General features: G+C 38.2%; 1 long non-coding RNA gene across 3 annotated transcripts; it reads right to left on the reverse strand.

The window, feature by feature from the left end:
• Positions 1-401: 401 nt before the first annotated feature.
• LOC105479368 (uncharacterized) lies at positions 402-15,029 on the reverse strand. Of its 3 annotated transcripts, none has more exons than XR_011626106.1 (5): positions 14,982-15,029; positions 7,354-7,395; positions 4,890-4,989; positions 3,660-3,873; positions 402-1,253 (listed from the first exon to the last, which is right to left on the reverse strand). It is a non-coding gene; the product is annotated as an uncharacterized lncRNA (long non-coding RNA). The 3 variants fall into 3 exon arrangements; XR_011626107.1 differs by lacking the exon at positions 14,982-15,029 and adding an exon at positions 7,503-7,802; XR_011626105.1 differs by lacking the exon at positions 14,982-15,029 and having other exon boundaries at positions 7,354-7,802.
• Positions 15,030-18,711: the final 3,682 nt, after the last annotated feature.

The following is an 18,711-nucleotide window of genomic DNA, read 5'->3' on the forward strand; positions in this document are numbered from 1 at the left end:
GAATATAAACTGAATAGTAACAACATTATCTGGACTACTGAGTCAAACAATGAAGTTGGTTTATGGTGAGGAGTAAATAATGAAGTTGCTTATATTTTATTAAATCTGTAGGTCCTTTGAAGTGGGTCTGGAATAACAAGTAAATACTGCTCTTTAGTTTATTCCTTGGAATGTCGCTATTTCCTTTGAAAATTGAATGGCAGACCCCAGAGAGGAAAACAGTCTGAGGAAGGCCATCTGGAAGGGCAGGAAAGAAGATCTTGGGAGAAGCTGTCAAAAACTCTCTGGATATTAGCTCCCTGTATGCAGGCCAGTCTTCCCTCCCACGCTGTTCACATTGAGCTGCATGTTTACCCTCCCCCACCCCATGCCCAACCCAGACCTTACAGAGGGGCCCTGAACTCAAGAGCTTCTTCGATGTGTGAAGAATTTTCAATGTGTGAAGAATTTAAATGTCTTGGTCAGGTCTGGGCAAAACCAGGACATCAGATTTGAGAACAGCCTTCCCTCTTGCCTGCCATGCTAAATTTTACTCTACCCTGTCAGGAAATAAACTCCATATCATAATTCTTCTATAACTGATTTTCTTCGGAAGGGATTATATCCAACTTGGTAACCAAGCAGTTGATATTCAAGATAGTTTTGCCTTCTAATGAATTTGTGCCAAAATTCAGAATATCACATTACAGCATTTGCAAAAGAATAGCGTAAAGGCCAGAGGAAAAATGAGCAATGCAGAATATTGCTCCTTAAGTCCTATTCATCAAAGAAATATGGACAATGTGTCCTAATACGACAACTCAAATACCTGTCACTAACTCCATCCAGCTGTGAGTGTTCAGGTGACAATATTAACAGATGTGTGATTGGAATTTAGCTGTTTTGGGGGTATTTTAAATGAGATAATTCTTTATTCTTTTTTCTAGAATAAATTCGTCTTATTTAGTTAGCCTTGATAAAACAGTGTCCAGGGTAGGTCTTGAAATCTCATAAGAAATCTCAAATGATTATTTTAGCTCTTTCAACTTTCTCCTCTTCAAAGCCATTAAACAAAGCAACTAATGAGTAAATATATAGGATGTCTTGAGATTTCTTTTTTTCTTCACGGTTTATTCAGAAGTAATAAAATATTCGCAAAGGTGGGCATGGCGGCTCATGCCAGTCATCCCAGTACTTCAGGAGTCTGAAGTTAGAGGATCACTTGAGGCCAGCAGTTCAAGACCAGCCTGGGTAACATAGTGAGATCCCCATCTCTATAAAAATAAAATAAAATAAAATAAATTAGCAGTGTGTGTTGACATGTGCCTCTAGTTTGAGGTACTTGGGAAGCTGAGATAGAAGAATTGTTTGGGATCAGTAATTTGAGGCTGCTGCAGTGAGCTGTGATTGCATCACTGCACTTCAGCTGGAGTGACAGAGCAAAACCCTACCTTCAAAAAAAATAATAAAGGCAGAAAACAGTAAAGTTAAAGAAAAAAATGTTAATAGCCAAATCCCTAGATGATTTTCATAGATTGAAAACTCAATTTTAGAGGAAAAGAAGCATCAACTGAAACTTCTGCGTGTCAGTTGCTCACTTAATCTTCCCAATGGAGTCAGTACCTAGGAAGCACAAATGAGGCGCCAGAAAGCTGCTACATTCCAGAACCAAGACTTTTCCTTGAAAGACTAAATTCTCTGCTTTGTCCTGCTGTTTTGAGAGTTGCTTACGTATATGACAAGGCCATGTAATAACCTTGACATCTATGACTTCTATTTCAACAACATAGCTATGCATCTTTTCTACATCCTGATAGAAGCAGACCTATCCAGAGATAAGAGTCTTTGTGCATAGTTTCAACTTTCATGCACTTTAGTCACCTGGGGTTTTGTTAAAAGGCAGATTTTGACTCCAAAAGTCCAGGATTGGGCCTGAGGTTCTGCATGTCTAACAATTTCCCAGCTGATGCCAAAGCTGCTGACCAGGGTCTACACCTTAAGAAGTAAGGACTGTCAGAGAGCAGTGAGCTGAGGTGCCAGAGTAGAGACTTAGGATAAGGGGCCAAAAGGACTGGCTCTGTCAAAGTTAAAACTTGGCTCCCCTGGGGAAATTCTTTCAGTGGATTGTGGAGCCATTTGCAAAACAAGGGCTAGTGTACTCCTCTGGTTGGCTTTTTCACCAGCAGGCTTGAGGTTCTCTACTCATACACAACTCTACTGAAGTCTACCGCTGTTTTGTTTGGACAGGCTGGTCTCAAGTCTGAGCTTGCACACAAAGGGCTTATCACCAACACTGGCCTTTCTGACAGCTGTTTTCCTTCCGAGTCCCAGGGCTCTAGTCTGAGGACAGGAAAAAGGCTTGCTGGAGAAAGAAGGCGTGCTATCAGCAAGCTGTGGTAGATGCCTGGCTTCAAGACCTTACAGGGGAGTATCTCTCCCACACACACCTTCTTATACACACCCCAAAGATCAGCTTCTCCACTCTATCCCTGCACTAGAATAAGTATGAAATAAGCATTTTGATAAATCTATCGGTTTTGTCCATAAAAGCTGGTGAAGAAGCAGGGACTAAATTACTTCCTATAATAAAACAAGGAATTTCTATAAATTACAAGGACTGAATGTCAAGTCGTACAGAAAAACCTGCTCGTGGGCATATGTGTCCGTGTTGGAACAACACGTATCCCACCAGCATGAGGTCAGGCATTTGAAATCAGTGTGAGGTATATGAGTGCCACATCTAGGAGAACTGATAAAAATCAGGGTCGTTGTCAGCTGTGTAAATTGAGAGGAAAAGGCGCCTTCAGTGACTTCCTTTGGGGAAGGCTTGTTTTGTGCTGGTGAACTGCTCCCCCTGGTGGATCAGAAATCGTCATGGTCAGGATTCTATTCTGAAGGGAGCAAACAATTGCAGGTATGGAGATATCCTCCCAAATAAAGCTAATTTCTGAGCCCCCAGAAATACATTGAATCTTGAACCCTGACTGAGTCTGAGCATGGCCATCCTGTGAATTGCAAAGTTTGTCTTCCCACATTATTGGAGTTGTCTTGTATATTCTCATTATTATGGTTGTTTCAAAATTGTGGCTCTGTATTGATTTGAGAGATACGGAAAAGTCTTAAGTCCTGTATTTTATTTTATTTCCACTTTAAAAGTAATTCTGGATATTTACAAGGGGAACAAGACACACAGCGAGGAGAACATTTTTCTGTGAAATCATTTGTTTCCCTTACTTTCAGCTCCTCTCTCTGAGGTGGTCACGTTGATTGTGATTAATTTGTGCCTGTACCTCTTGTTCTACTTCCCTCAGCCTAAAGATAAGTTTTGTGATTTTTTTCAGGATGAAATTTCTACTTTCATTGTATATGTCAGCGCCAATAGAGATAGTTTATGTTGTTGTTTTCGTTAAAGAGGTTTTTTGTATGCCCTGCCGTGCACGAAGAGGAGATTTTGTAGGTCAGGCAGAGATGAAAATCTATGACAACTCTCTCACTCTTTCAAACATTTTGCAATGAGGATTGCAGCTTCAGTCCAAACAGTGTATAAGCTAAATAAGGAAGTGTTTTAAATATTTATTTAACAAGACATATTTTAAATAACGTACATATGTAAATAGAGCGTTCTTAGCCTGTACATTATTGCCAGGTCGATTCTCATGTTCTGATATATAATTAATTACCGGTTTATTCCTCTGTAAACCGAAGCAGGGAATAATTCAGAGATGCCAGGTCACTGATGTCAGCAAGATGTAATACCCTTTGTCAGTGGGATCTGTGCAGGAGAAATTGAGACTGTAAAATCTGTGATGGTGGCTGCCAAAAGGTGTCCAAAAAACAAGCTCCTATCTCCATTTGAGTTGTTTTCTCCTGATGTGTAGACTTTTTATCTGTTATCTAAGTGGGATTAGAAGGCACATTTTTTATGTTAATGCAAACTCAGAATGCGTATGCAGTCTGAGCTGTGCATTTTATAAGTCACCTAAAGTGTCATCTAAAGTAAATACATATCATGACCATTTTAAGCAGCACTATTATATTTAGAAACAATAAAAACACAAATATCAATCGTTTTGGTAATTCTTGATCATTAAAAAAAAGATTTTTTTTCATGTTTAAGCAAAATCCACACGTCCATTTTTAATTTTATGAGAGAAAAATATAGCGATATATAGGTATATACACATATATATATATAATTTTATTTTCACTTAAATGAGCACCTGTTTTTCAAGTTACTCTACTGAAAACTTCTAAAGGACAAAAATTCTGAACGTCAAATTTGTCAAGGGCATAGATAGCCCTAGGAAAGAAAAAGCAGGCAAAAATATGGCACCTTTTCTCCTTAGACTTAGTTTCTGATGATGTAAAATAAGTAATCATCTCGAATACCTTAGCACCTTGCTAGTTTGGGTCAGTGGTGCAGCAAGCATATTTCATTTAAACATAGTGCATGTGAGTTACCAAAAACCCAACTCAAAGTTTTTATTCCAAAAACCCAACTCAAAGTTTTTATTCCAAGCTCTCTGAATTAGCTCCTCAACTAAAATCTAGTTAGTGGATTAATGACATAAATTTTCTTGACTCATGGCCACAACATCTGGGAAATTTAGTATAGAAAATCATTTAAAATGATTGGTTTATGCCATCATGACATACCAACCTATTGGTTATCTCACCTTTTAACCATCATCTACTTGTTTTGCCACACTTAAAAATGTTCTATATTAAATCCATGATAGATCGTTTTGCTATTCTTGCGCGGCACTTTGGCTCATGACTGTAATCCCAGCACTTTGGGAGACTGAGGCGGGTGAATCACTTGAGATCAGAAGTTCGAGACCAGCCTGGCCAACATGATGAAATCCTGTCTCTGTCAAAAAATACAAGAATCCAGACATGGTGGCACGCACCTGTAGTGTCAGCTCCTCAGAAGGCTGAGATGGGAGAATCCCTTTTATCTGGCAGGCAGAGATTGCAGTGAGCCAAGATCATGACAGAGTGAGCCCCTATCTAAAAAAAAAAAAAAAATTTGGCTATGCTGATTTGGGAAGAAATATTAAAGCTTTGGGAAAATAAAAAAATGGCAACAACAAAAAGTACAATTTTATGGTCTGAATGATCATCAGAAACTCTCTTAAATGCGGGGTCAATCTTTTCATTGATGGTACTATTTTAGTGCTTAAAATAAGTGCCATTTCTGTAATTAACGGAACAGGGCTAGTGAGGTATAAATTCGTCTTAGCAGGTTTGAACTCAGTGCTGTTGTGCAATCGCATGAAGAAGGAAATTAAATGTGAAAATTGGCCGATCTGTCTTTCCTCTGGATTCCCTCAACAAAGCAGCCTCATGAAGTACGTGCTGCCGTATTGACCTCAGTACACACACAGAAGAGCCCAGGGAATTGCTTCTTTGGGGATTGGAGGTTAATTTTTAGATTTGGCATAACCTATATATTAATTTTTCAAATGAAAATATTGATTAAGTTTAAGCCTCCATATCAACATGGAAAAAGATTTTGTCCCTTAAGATAAATGGTAGCAATAAGATACTCAGATTATCTTCTTATTAAATATTATTATAATTGACATCTCTGTTTTTCCAAATGTTCTTTAAAAGTGTTATACTAAGGATGAAGTACACATAATTTCATCTATTGTTCCTTCTGTGTATAGATAAGACTGATAATTTATAGAAACAGACATTAGAAGGCAGAAATGTGGAGAGAAGAAGGCTACCTGACTAGGGAATCTCAGGATACAAGGAAAACACCAAGGTGAGTTGCCTGACTTTTAGCTTTGCCTGATACATCTCAGACCTAGAGCTCAAGGAACCAAGAACCCCAAAACAACAATGGGCACAGACAAGAAAAGCCCCAACGAAAGCCTACTCTGTCTCTAGCCAAAGGACAAGGGAAGGGGCAACCAAGCAAGACAGAAAAACATTTAGATAATAATCGCTCTATTCTAGCCAAATTCCACAAAAACTAATTAGGTGGTGTCAGAGGAGGCTAAATAGGAAGGAGGGACTTTTACTCCTGCCCCCTAACCCTGTGATATCAGTGGAAGCCATGTGGAGAGCAGCAACAAGGGACTTCCATCCTTCACATGCTGGGAAGTATAGTGGACCCTTGAACAACACCGGTTTGAACTTCACAGGTCCACCTAGATGCAGATTTTGTTAAACAAAAATGTAGCAACTTCCTGGCATGTTCAGATACCCTTCTAGGTACTTGGAATACAATAGTAAAGAAAAACAGGCAAAGCCCCTGCTGTCCTGAAAGGTACAGACAATGGAAGAGGCATTAGTTTAGGGACTCACACAAATAAGTAAGTTTGTCTATATACTAAGGGTCATAAAGAGGTGGCATGTGAGCATGTGAGAATATAGAACAGACACATCTGCCTAAGGGCAGTCAGAAAACACTTTCTTCAGAAATGAATGATTTATTTAAAATCTACATAATTAATTAGGCAGAGTAAGCCAAAAGTTATCTAAGTACGGGGAACATACCTGTGCAGTTTATTTTATTGAGCTGAAAATTAATTTCCTTCATATGAATCTAAATCTCTGTTTACCACAAGCCCTCTGTTTCCACAAGTTCTGTGTCCAAAACCAAAGGCAGATCCAAATACAATATTCGTGGGATGCAAATTCCCATGTATACCAAGGGATAACTGCTTTATTGGAGGCCTAGTGGGGAACTGAAACTCCCACTACTGCTTAGCAGGAATGAGGAGCCCCCTTTCAGAGGTCAACAGAAGCTGAGTTAAGAAATCTGGACTTTTGCCCCACCTGGCAGTAATGAAGTGACACCCACCTTCATCTGTGAGGGTGGTGTGAGATGAAGCTAGCTAAAACAAAAGTTTTCTATAAGATTCAGAGTCTCATAATACTGAAATGTCCATGGAAAATTACTCATCATACAAAAACAAGAAAGAACTAAAACTAAGTAAGAAAAGATAATAAATATATGCCAATATCAAGATGACACAAATGTTAGAATTATCTGGCAAAACTTGTAAAGCAGCCATCATAAAAATGCTCCAATGAACAATTAAAACATTCTTGTAGCTAATGAAAATTTATTTGAAAATCTTCAACAAAGAAATAGGAAGTCATGACTGAAAATAGAAGATAAAAGAGTCAAATGGAAAATTTTGAAATGAAGAATACAATAACTAATATAAAAATCTCAATGCATGGGCAGAATGGAGGAGATAGAGGAATATCAGTGAACTGGAGGAAACAATGTAAATTGGACATCTATACAACAAGAGAAAATACAGTGAAAAAAAGATGAAAGGAATCTCAAAGACTTTTGAGATTATAGCAAAACAAACGAACAAACAATCAAACAAAAAACTAAAAACTAACCTTTGCGTTTCCTGTGTCCTTGAAGACAGGAAGATGACAGACCTGAAAAACATTGTAAGAAATAATGGCTGAAATTTTTTCAAATTTAGCACAAGACATAAATATACAGATTTAAGAAGCTGAGTGAATCCCAAACAGGATAAACTCACAGAAATTCGTAACAAGACACTCATAGTCAAACTTTTGAGAACTGAAGACAAAAAAGAAAAACAAAAACTCAATCCAGATGTCCTTCAAGGGGAAGATGATTAAACCAACTCTGATACATGCATACTAATAGAAAAAAACTATTGATACATGGAACCACTTGGATGAATCTCTAAAGAATTAAGGAGAGTGAAAAAAAATGAACTTTAAAATGTTACATATTGTTTTGTTTATATAATAACATGATGGGAATGACAAGATCATAGAAATGGGGATTCACTGGGGTTAAGGAGGGGGAAGGATAAGAGGAAAGCGGGAGTGGCCATAAAAGGCAGCATGAAGGATCCCTGTGCTGATAGAAATATTTCTTATCTTGACAGCAGCAATGTCAATATCCTGTTTGTTACACTGCAGTTTTGCAAGATGTTAGCATTGGAAGGAACTGGGTAAAAGATCACTCTGCGTTATCTCTTACAACTGCAAATAAATCCACAATTATCCTAAAATAGAAAGTTTAATTTACAAAAAACATTATGCAAGCCTTGTAACTCAGTGGCTACATAACTCTGGACTTAGACACAAAGAATTTTGACTGTCACTTTAACCTCCTGTAATCCTGGACAAGTATTCAGCCAGTCTGAGCTTACTTTCTTATCAGTTAAATGGGCATAATGATAGTTATCCTACTTATTGATATTTCACCAACTGCAGTCAGGATGAAATAAAAGTGAAATAATGAGCAGGAAGGGCTTCTTTTTTATTGTTCTTAGGAACTTTTATTAAAATGTCTATTAGAGATCAAGGGTCCCAACACAACTAGAGAGACATTGACACAGGAACTGGTGGTGGGCATGAAATACCTGGTTGCTTGTAGAACTAAGACTAAATGAATGTTATGTAATCCCAGCACTTTGGGAGGCCAAGGTGGGTGGATCAGGAGTTTGAGACCAGCCTGGCCAACATGGTGAAACCCCTTCTCTACTAAAAACACAAAAGTTAGCTGGGCATGGTGGCACACACTTGTAATCTCAGCTACTCGGGAGGCTGAGGCAGGAGAATCACTTGAACCTGGGAAGTGGAGATTGCAGTGAGCTGAGATTGTATCATTTCACTCCAGCCTGGGCGACAACAGCGAAACTCCATCTTAAAAAACCAAAAGAGCGCTAACTCTTTTAACTCTAAGACTAAATGAGTGTTAAAATGAGTATTAAAATATGTAGAGGTTTTACAGTCTGTACAACTATTAGAAAAGGGAAATTAGCTAGGTGCAGTGGTGTGTGCCTACAGTCCCAGCTGCTCTGGAGGCTGAGGCAGGAGGATTGTTTGAGCACAGGAGGTTGAATCTGCTGTGAGCTATGATTGTGTCACTGCATTCTAGCCTGGGCAACAGAGCAAGACTCTGTCTCTAGGAGAAAAAGAAAAAAAAGAATGAGGTTAGCCTATGAAAAACCGTCATAATTTGTGGCGGTATTATTATTATTGTTGTTCTTAACAATAATAATGATAGAAAAAGTTTTTTCTATTTTTGTAGACATAAGAAGTACAAGTGCAGTTTTGTTATGTGGATGGGATATAGTGGTGGGTATTGGTGAAGTCTGGTATTTTAGTATAAGCATCACCCAAATTGTTTACTTTATACAAGAAAGGGCTTCTTATCTCTCCAAGTACCACAAGAGAAAGAATTCACCTTTGCTGGATGCTAACTCTGTGACAGGCTCTAAGCTAAGCTGAATGCATTTTTTACTTTATAATCTATTTGTTAGTATTTTTTTGTGAAATCTTTAAAAGCACGGTTCCATAGCTGAATGGCAGAGTATGTGATATTTAACAAAGCACCACTAAAGAGGAATTCCCATGTTTTATATCTTCCTCAGGCATTCAAGAGTTTCCAAGTTCAGAGGCTACAGGAAATTCTTAATCCCTGAAATCTTCAACACTCTGAAACTTCAGATATCCTCTCATTCTGCTTTCCTTAAACATGCTAAATCTAACCTACCATCTTGGTTCTTCAGTGTCCTTTCCCTTGCTTGCTGTGCACAGCTTAAAAAGATGAGCTACACCAACAACCAAGCTCCCTGCTGTACAGTTTTTCCTTTGCACTACTTGCTTTCTAGAGGACAATCAGTCCACAGGGCTTGGTCCTTTTTCTCTTCACAGCACCTCCTTAATACTGTGCCATTAGACTGGGAAAAGACAGAAGAGTTTGCACCTAGATGTTGCTGTCTTCTTCTTAATACATTACACCTCATGTATTATCACAATTTACAATTGAGGAAATGTTAGTCATCTACTGAGAACATACAGCTATGTTAGTTTAGGAGGCTTAGGAAATATTTAATTAACAAAGAGATGACTGTTCCACATTGTGCATGAATTTGTTTTCTGTTTTCTGGTTTTTGCTATGAGACTCCAGTACAAAGAATTCATTTATTTGTTTATTCATTCATTTGTTGATTCGTTCATTTATTCATTTCATCCTGCATTCACCGATGACCTAACACCCACTAATTGCAGGGATATGAAGCTGAACAAAATATAATCTGGAGAGATACACATGAAAACAATAAAATGAAAATATGCTTCCTGGTGTATCAAGGCATGAAGGTGTTGTCATAACAGAGAAAGAAGCACTTCACTATGGAGCCGTCAGGGCACCTAGACAGCGTGGCAAACTCAGATGACTGCAGGGGCCAGGCATACAACAAACTCCTATGTTGGGGAGTACAAGGAACTGCCCTGATGAAATCTGATTGAATAAATGAATAGAAGTGGACCTAATGTTCTAGGATCTAGTAACATTATACGTAAGAATGATATCCTGTGGGCTTCATCTTTAACATTTAGCTCAACTGACCATTTTTTATCACAACCAATAACACCCTCCTATCTCTCCTCATGCCACATGCAGTAGCCTCCTATTTAGTCTCCCTGTTTCCACTCTTGCCATCTTTCATCTTCTTTACTTGTCATTCAGAGGGAGATATAATGCATAAGTTCATGCAACGTCTTCACCCAATGGCCGTCACTCAGAGTTGAAGCCAAAGCCTTTATCTTTGAAAGTATGTTTCCTAGATAAACATTAGAATATCCTAGACAGGATTTTTTAAAATATCAATGGACGGCCCCCACTCTGGATGAATTCTGCACCCCCAAATTATGGATGATATAAGGTGGCTCCCAGGCTGCAGCCATTCCATCATCTCACTCCCTCACTTATTTTACTCCACCCAGTGTTTGTGCCTTTGCACAGAGACCTTCGCTGACCGCCCTGTCCAAGCATCATTGTTCTTTCACATCTTTGCTGTTTTCATAGTACTCTTCACAATCCACATGCTCTGTTATTGGCCTAATGTGCTTCATAGTCCATCTTTCTCTACTAGAAGATGTCTGCTAGAAGAGTTCAGGGATTTTGCCTGTTTTGTTTACTGTCCTACCCCAGTGCCTGTGAAAGTGTCTGGTACTCACGCCTGCAATCCCAACACTTTGGGAGGTCAAGGCGGGTGGATCACCTGAGGTCAGGAGTTCGAGATCAGCCTGGCCAACATGGTGAAACCCTGTCTCTACCAAAAATACAAAAATTAGCTGGGCATGGTGGTGGGTGCCTGTGATCACAGCTACTTGGGAGGCTACGGCAGGAGAATTGCTTGAACCCGGGAGGCAGAGACTGCAGTGAGCCGAGATCATGCCACTGCACTCCAGCCTGGGCAAAAGAGTGACACTCCATCTCAAAAAAAAAAAAAAAAAAAAAAAATGCCTGGCACATAGAAGGCATTAAATAAATAAAGTTTAAAAGAAACTGAATGGACAATGATGAATTGAAGAAGCGTTTAACATGTTCAAGGGAAGTGGGACAAACTTGATTGAGAGTGGAAACAAGCAACAGGAAGTGATCCAGGAAAGAGAAGGAGACTTGGTAGAAAACAAGGAGCTAGGATATTTTTCCCTAAGAAGATGAGGAGCCTTATCCATTTTAAACAGGAGACTTTCACAGCCAGGTTTGTTTTTTAGAAAACTCAGTCTTGCTGAATTTTGGGAGATGAGTTAGTTCAAAATGGAGTTAAGGAGACAAAACTGCAAATACCTGTTAGGAGACTCTCATAATCCTCAGCGAGAAAAAGCTGAACAAAACAAACTGAACAAAACTATGGCATATTTCAATATCCTAGTACGGAAAGAAATGGAAACTGAGCCACATATGGGTTTGTTTTGCCTTATGTGGTATTGGACACAACCCTGAAGAGTAAATGGTCAGTTGCAATTCAGCTTATAAGCAAGTAAGTTCATTGTTTCTCTTTTGTAAAAACTTAGGTTTGTCTTTGGGGCTCTCTCTCTATTCTGGTTAACAAATACAAACTAAGGTAGGCTTTAAAAAGACAAGCTTAAAACATTTCCAGAAACCAAACAGAGGTCACTGAAGCCCCTCTAGGCCCCTTCTATTCCCACATTCTATTCCCCATGTGTGGCCTGCATGATCCTGGTTCCTCTCCATTTATAACCTTGCCTCATAGGCCATTCTGCACATTTCTCACCCCGATGTGAAAAAGTGCTACAGAACGTCTGTTCTAAATCTTTTCTAATTTCCATTTATGCTTCATTGTCCTGTAATCTGTTCAAAGCTGAAAATAGAACTAAGGTATGATCTCAGCATAACCTTTAGCAATTAATTTTATTACCATTTTTTTCTAACAGAACAAACTCATAATAAATAAGAAAAGCTTTATCTGTAAAATAACCCCAAAATAGAGCTCCACCTCTTACCGTTCATCCTTCTCTAAACTTGCTAAGCCAGTATTAAGTAGAGTCTCCCCCACCCCCGCCCTTCCTTCTTTCAGCCCAGTATTACTTTGGTTAAAGAAGTAAATCTAATTAAAGGAGCATGGGAAGTGGAAGTCATTTTGTGAGTTAGAGAAGCTGGCTCTGTGTATCTTTCACTGGTGATTGGGCTTACAAGATGGAAAATTCCATACACTGCTAAGCAAAGTGCTCTCAATGTTGTTGCAACATCTGCTTTTCTTTGTGTAAAATCTTTTCCACGGGGTGGGTGAAGATTTTTATTCTAATTGAATTTGTAGTTAATTCCAGATAAAGATAAGTTGTTTTTTGTTTTTGTTTTTGTTTTTTGCTGATGCTGCTCAAATCAAGGGTTCCAGGCCCATCCCTCAAAGCCTACTTTTACCCAAAATGAATCAAAAGGAGTAGCAGGTGCTTTGGATTAAGGACCCTACATTTGTTTATATTTTTAGAAATAAGAAAACACTTAGATTCACTTAATTCCTGCTTTGGTCTTTTAAACTATTTGTGATGGGAGAGCGAGCTCTTGTTTCTCAAATGCAATGCTTCTAACCCATTAAGCAAGGACGTGGATGGGCCTTGGTTTGGAGATAGCTTACTACCCTCTTTGAAAATATTAATGTAGTGTTAATTGATCATCATAACAAATATGTTTATGGTACTAAACCATTCTAAAGAAACTAAGAAACTAAGGAGTCTGTCTTCCAATATGTGTTGCAATATTTGCTAAACAAATTAATAAATGGGTGAACAAAAGAAAGAATAAAATATAATACCTGTGAGCCCTCCAGTGGTTTTGCAATGCCACCTACTTGATAGCCTTCTGCCTGTCACAGTGGCCTTTGACAATGAGTAATTTCCATCAGTTTATATTTTGGATGTTATGAAATAGGAGAAGACTATTCAATTACAATTACTTTTATTTTCCAACAAACCTTGATAAATGAATGGACCCTCCTCTCCTCTCCGTACTACATTTATTTGGGAAATAAAATAGAAAGTAAAACCAGGACCAAGAACCAGAAGTAGCTGGAACCCATCCCTCTACCCTTTTAGAGTCACTGAACCAAGTTGACTTCATATTTTCTCCAGAGGGTTTGGACTCAGAAAATGCACCCCCTTCCCTCCCTAGAAGTGGGGTTGGAAATGTCCACCAAAAGTCATGGGTAAAATACATTAATGTAATCTTGACATTTTCAAAGGTATTATGTATTATTGATACTATTGATATTGACTAACCCTTGTGAATGTTTACCATTTCTTATCACATTTAGACCCAAAGCATGGATTTGAACTTTTCCTCCTTGAGGGTTCTGCCTTGATTCTTGTAGTTGAGTTAGTTGTCCTTGGTTGGGACCCTTTAATATACAGAACATATTTCTTTATCTATCATTGCGCATTTTTTAACTGTTGTGAGCTTTATAGACACATTCTGTCCCCAGAAATCTGATTATTTGATCCATTCTACGACAGAAGGAATATTACTAATTTATTCTTAAAAGTCATCAGATACTTATCAATGATTTATAAATTAATGAACTCAAATAGTTGTAGAAGATTTCATAGGAAAAAAACAAATTTCTATTATTTGGCCAAAGTTACAAACAATCATATGCAATAATGAGAAATGTTGACTATGTTAGGTCAAATTAAATACAGTAAGAAAAGAAAGAGCCATCTCAGAATAACAGTAGGTTGATTCCAATTTTTTGTAATATAGATAATATTGCAATAGACATTCAAAGAAAAAATGTTAAGTGCATTTGTGGTTATAGTTGTAATGTTCATTTTATAGAAATAAATTACTGGACCAAAGAAGGATATAAACCTCACTTTTGCACATTTTCATTAGCATTGCCTATTGTAATTAAGCATATTAATAATAGGTAAATGTAACATCTTTTTGTTTTAGTGTGTTCACTCTCTCTCTATATATATATGCATGTATGTACATGTATGTGTATATATAGGTGTTTATACTTTCCTACTCTTGATTTCGAGCTTCCTACCCTTGATTTTGAGCTTGGTATTATGACTTCCTTTGATGAATTTCCAGTTAGAAGATATGGAAGAGGGACTTAAAATGAGATTTCATCACTGTGAGAGGTGAAGCCAGCTGCGCTTCTGGGTCAGGTGGGGACTTGGAGAACTTCTCTGTCTTACAAGAGGATTGTAAAATGCACCAATCAGCACTCTGTAGCTAGGATTGTAAAATACACCAATCAGCACTCTGTGGCTAGCTAGAGGCTTGTAAAATGTGCCAATCAGCACTCTGTAAAAACTCATCAATCAGGGCTCTGTGGCTAGCTAGAGGTTTGTAAAATGAACCAATTAGCATCCTGTAAAATGGACCAATCAGCACCCTGTAAAATGGACCAATCAGTGCTCTGTAAAATGCGCCAATCAGCACTCTGTAAAATGGACCAATCAGCAGGACATGGGCTGGGACAAATAAGGGAATAAAAGCTGGCGGCCCTAGACAGCAGCAGCAACCTATTCGGGTCCCTTTCTGTGCTGTGGAAGTTTGTTCTTTCAGTCTTCACAGTAAATCTTGCTGCTGCTCACTCTTTGGGTCTTCACCACCTTTAAGAGCTGTAATACTCGCTGCAAAGTTCTGCGGCTTCATTCCTGAAGTCAACAAGACAACGAACACACCAGAAGGAACGAACTCCGGACACAGTTGGTCATACCTTCTTGTATTTATTCCATCTCCTGAAGCACCGCTTGCCCCACTCTGCCTGCTGGTCACAGAAGGACGATAAGCCAACTTGCACTATGAAGCTGAGCCATACTGGCTGACTCAACAATAAGTAAGCACTTATTGTTACATGGCACTAAGATCTGAGATTGATACGTAGTCATAGCTGACTCACACATACCTTAAAACAGGCCTGTTATTGAGGACAGCAGTTTGTATGTAACTTGTACTGCATTGAGAGAAAAAGGTACATATAGAATAACAGTATTTATATCTATAGTGTCAGGTGGTGATTTGATTTGAAGAAAAAGTAAATCAATAAGAATAGAAAATGGCATTTGAGGAGTACATTTCTTTGATTGCTACTGAAATTGAATATTTTGCATTTCTTTTCTGAAATTTGCCTCCTAATGTGCTTTACAAATTTTTCCCTAGAGTATTAATCTTTTCCTAATTTGTAATTATTTTCATATGTTATATTGCCCATTTACATATATTGGCTATTAAAGTGTCACAAATGTTTTTCCTAATTTGATTAAAATGTTCTATTGTTAAACAGAAATTCTTCAAATTATAATTTGAGAGACTTTTTATGCTTTACTGCATATTTGGAAATATTTTATATTTTAACTTTTACATTTAACCATAATTGTCAGTGATTTATTTTAGTCTGTAATGTGAGGAGAGGACTTAACCCTATCCACAGCCTTGACAAAAGTTTCTATCATCAGTGCTTAATTAATTCGATTTCTCCCAGTTGATGTAAAATGTTACCACTGCAAGCTATCAAAAATTGGGTGGCATATACTACTATTACTGGTTAATATATAGCCAGTAATATTCTGCCTTAATGATATTAAATGGCATTAAGAAGTGTGTATGAAATTACTTTCTATGAATAAAAACAGGTAACATATATGACAAAATATGCCGCTATTCCTGTAAAACCAATATACACACATAAACATGGGAGGGAGATTAGAACAATCTCCAAAATATTAATAACCTTTCACTCTAAATGGAGGGATAATGAGTAATTTGTATTGCTTCTCTTTTCTATATTTTTCTATACTCTTTTCTATATTTTTCTATACTTTTTATCTAAAATCAGCATAAAATACTTCTAAAAGCAGAAAAAAGTTAAAAAATAATTTTTAATAGGACTTCAATAACTTGAAATATTTTATTAACCAGGACCTAAGTTTTTTCTTTTTTTTAACTTAATTACATTTTAAATAAAACAGCAAACTGTTGATATCTTCATTTCTTTCTTATTTTTCTTTGGAGACGGAGTTTCACTCTTGTTGCCCAGGCTGGAGTGCAATGGCACGATCTTGGCTCACTGCAAACCTCTTCTTGCAGTGATTCTCCTGCCTCAGCCTCCGGAGCAACTGGGATTATAGGCATGTGTCACCACGCCCACCTCGGCCTCCCAAAGTGCTGGGATGATATCTTTATTAAACAAGAAACCATTTAGTTTGCACTTAGGAAAAAATAATAATTTAAATTTCCTTCCCTCCTTCTAGAAAACGATTTCCTAATCTCCCTACTACTATTTTTAGGAATAGGATCTATTTTTTGATTTAGGTACAGGTAACTCCTGTTATCTTCACAGAAATGAGGTAGGACTATATGGGGTAGCACACTTTGAATGTTGGGGGTATGTGTGTGTATGATATAATTCGGATATCTGTGTGTATGTGTGTGATACAATTTTGGTATCTGTCCCCGCCCAATTTCTCCCTTTTGGAACTGAAATGTTTACTCAATGCTTCTATCTCCATTGTATTTTTTTTTTTTTTTTTTTTGAGACAGTGTATTGCTCTGTCACCCAGGCTGGAGTGCAGTGGCACAATCCCAGCTCACTGCAACCTCCACCTCCCAAGTTCAAGCAATACTCCTGCCTCAGCCTCCTGCATAGCTGGGATTACAGGCACGCACTACCATGCCCAGCTAATTTTTGTATTTTTAAAGTAGAGACGGGGTTTCACTATGTTGGCCAGGCTGGTCTGGAACTCCTGACCTCAAGTGATCCACCCACCTCGGCCTCCGAAAGTGTTGGGATTACAGGCATGAGCCATTGCGCCCCGCCTCTCCATTGTATTTTGAGAGTAACTACTTGTTTCTGATTTTACAGGCTCATAGGTGGAAAGCATTTGCCTTGTCTCAGATGAGACTTTGGACTTTTGAGTCAATGCTGGAATGAGTTAAGATGTTGAGAGATGGTTGTGAAGGCAGGATCGTATTTTGCAATGTGAGAAGGACATGAGATTTGTACCTCCCATACTGCTGGGATTATAGGCATGAGCCACTGTGCCCGGCTTCGCTTCGCTTCGCTTCTCTTCTCTTCTCTTCCCTTTCCCTTTCCCTTTCCCTTTCCCTTTCCCTTTCCCTTTCCCTTTCCCTTTCCCTTTCCCTTTCCCTTTCCCTTTCCCTTTCCCTTCCCCTCCCCTCCCCTCCCCTCCCCTCCCCTTCCCTCCCTTCTCTTTCTCCTTCCTTCCCTCCCTCCCTCCCTTCCTTCCTTCCTTGACTCTGAGGGACAAAGAAATTAAGAACATATTCAAAGTCACATCACTTAAGTGACTGAACTGGGACTCAAACCCAGGTCTATCTTACACTAACACTGGACAGTCCTCCTAAATACTACATCTTATCCTATACAAGGGAAGGCAAAATCTGATGTCATTCATTTCACTAGTGCATTATATGATTTTCCTGGAGATATATATATGAGCAATATGGATAATTACTTATGCTAATAATATGTAATTACTATGCTAAGAGTGTTAATAACAAATTTGATCTAAATGTCAGTCTTCATATTTGGGCACGACTGCCTACATAAATTACTTGTTTTGTGGATTACCAAATTAACAGTATGTTAGCCGATCTCTGTTTTTAATTCTAATCATCATTACATTCTTTAAGTTAAAATTTTTATTTAGGAGAACTCTGCTAAACTGCAAAAATATAGGATATGACTGGCAATTATGCAATTGTCACATAATAATATAGAGTGCAGTTCAGTTTTTCAGGTTAGATGATTGTCATCTTGAAGGGAGGGAAGGAAGAGAGAATTGGAAATAATTCTCAAAAATAAGGAGGCATGGTAAAAATTCAAAGGTTATGATATTAGCCAAGAGGGCTAGGGATGTCTTGGAAAATAGCCACTGGGTACCAAACAGAAGATGGTTGAAAAGGGCAAAGCAGTAAAAGAACTGGTAGAAGAGTTACTAAGTTCAGACTTCACTTTCGAAGACTCTGTACTAGCAAACAAATGAAAAATGAGCTTCTAGAGATTTTGAGTAGAATGGATTTCACTGTGTGGTCTTGAGCAAGTCATAACTTCCCCAAATGTTTGTTTCCTCATAGGGCTATTAATAACAACAATACAGATATCAATGGGTTGTTGAAAAATTCAAATAAAGCAATGTGTTAACTAATATTCTAGAGCTGATATTGTAAGTACCATTCAGTAATATTTTAATGTGGCCAGGCATGGTGGTTCATGCCTATAATCCCAGCACTTTGGGAGGCAAAGGCAGGTGAATCACGGGGTCAGGAGTTTGAGACCAGTCTGGCCAATATAGTGAAACCCTGTATCTACTAAAAATACAAAAATTAGCTGGGTGTGGTGGTGCACGCCTGTAGTCCCAGCTGCTCAGGAGGCTGAGGCAGGAGAATCGCTTAAACCCGGGAGGTGGAGGTTACAGTTAGCCGAG

Source organism: Macaca nemestrina, chromosome 7 (genome assembly GCF_043159975.1).
Source record: "Macaca nemestrina isolate mMacNem1 chromosome 7, mMacNem.hap1, whole genome shotgun sequence".
NCBI classification, from domain to species: Eukaryota; Metazoa; Chordata; class Mammalia; order Primates; family Cercopithecidae; genus Macaca; species Macaca nemestrina.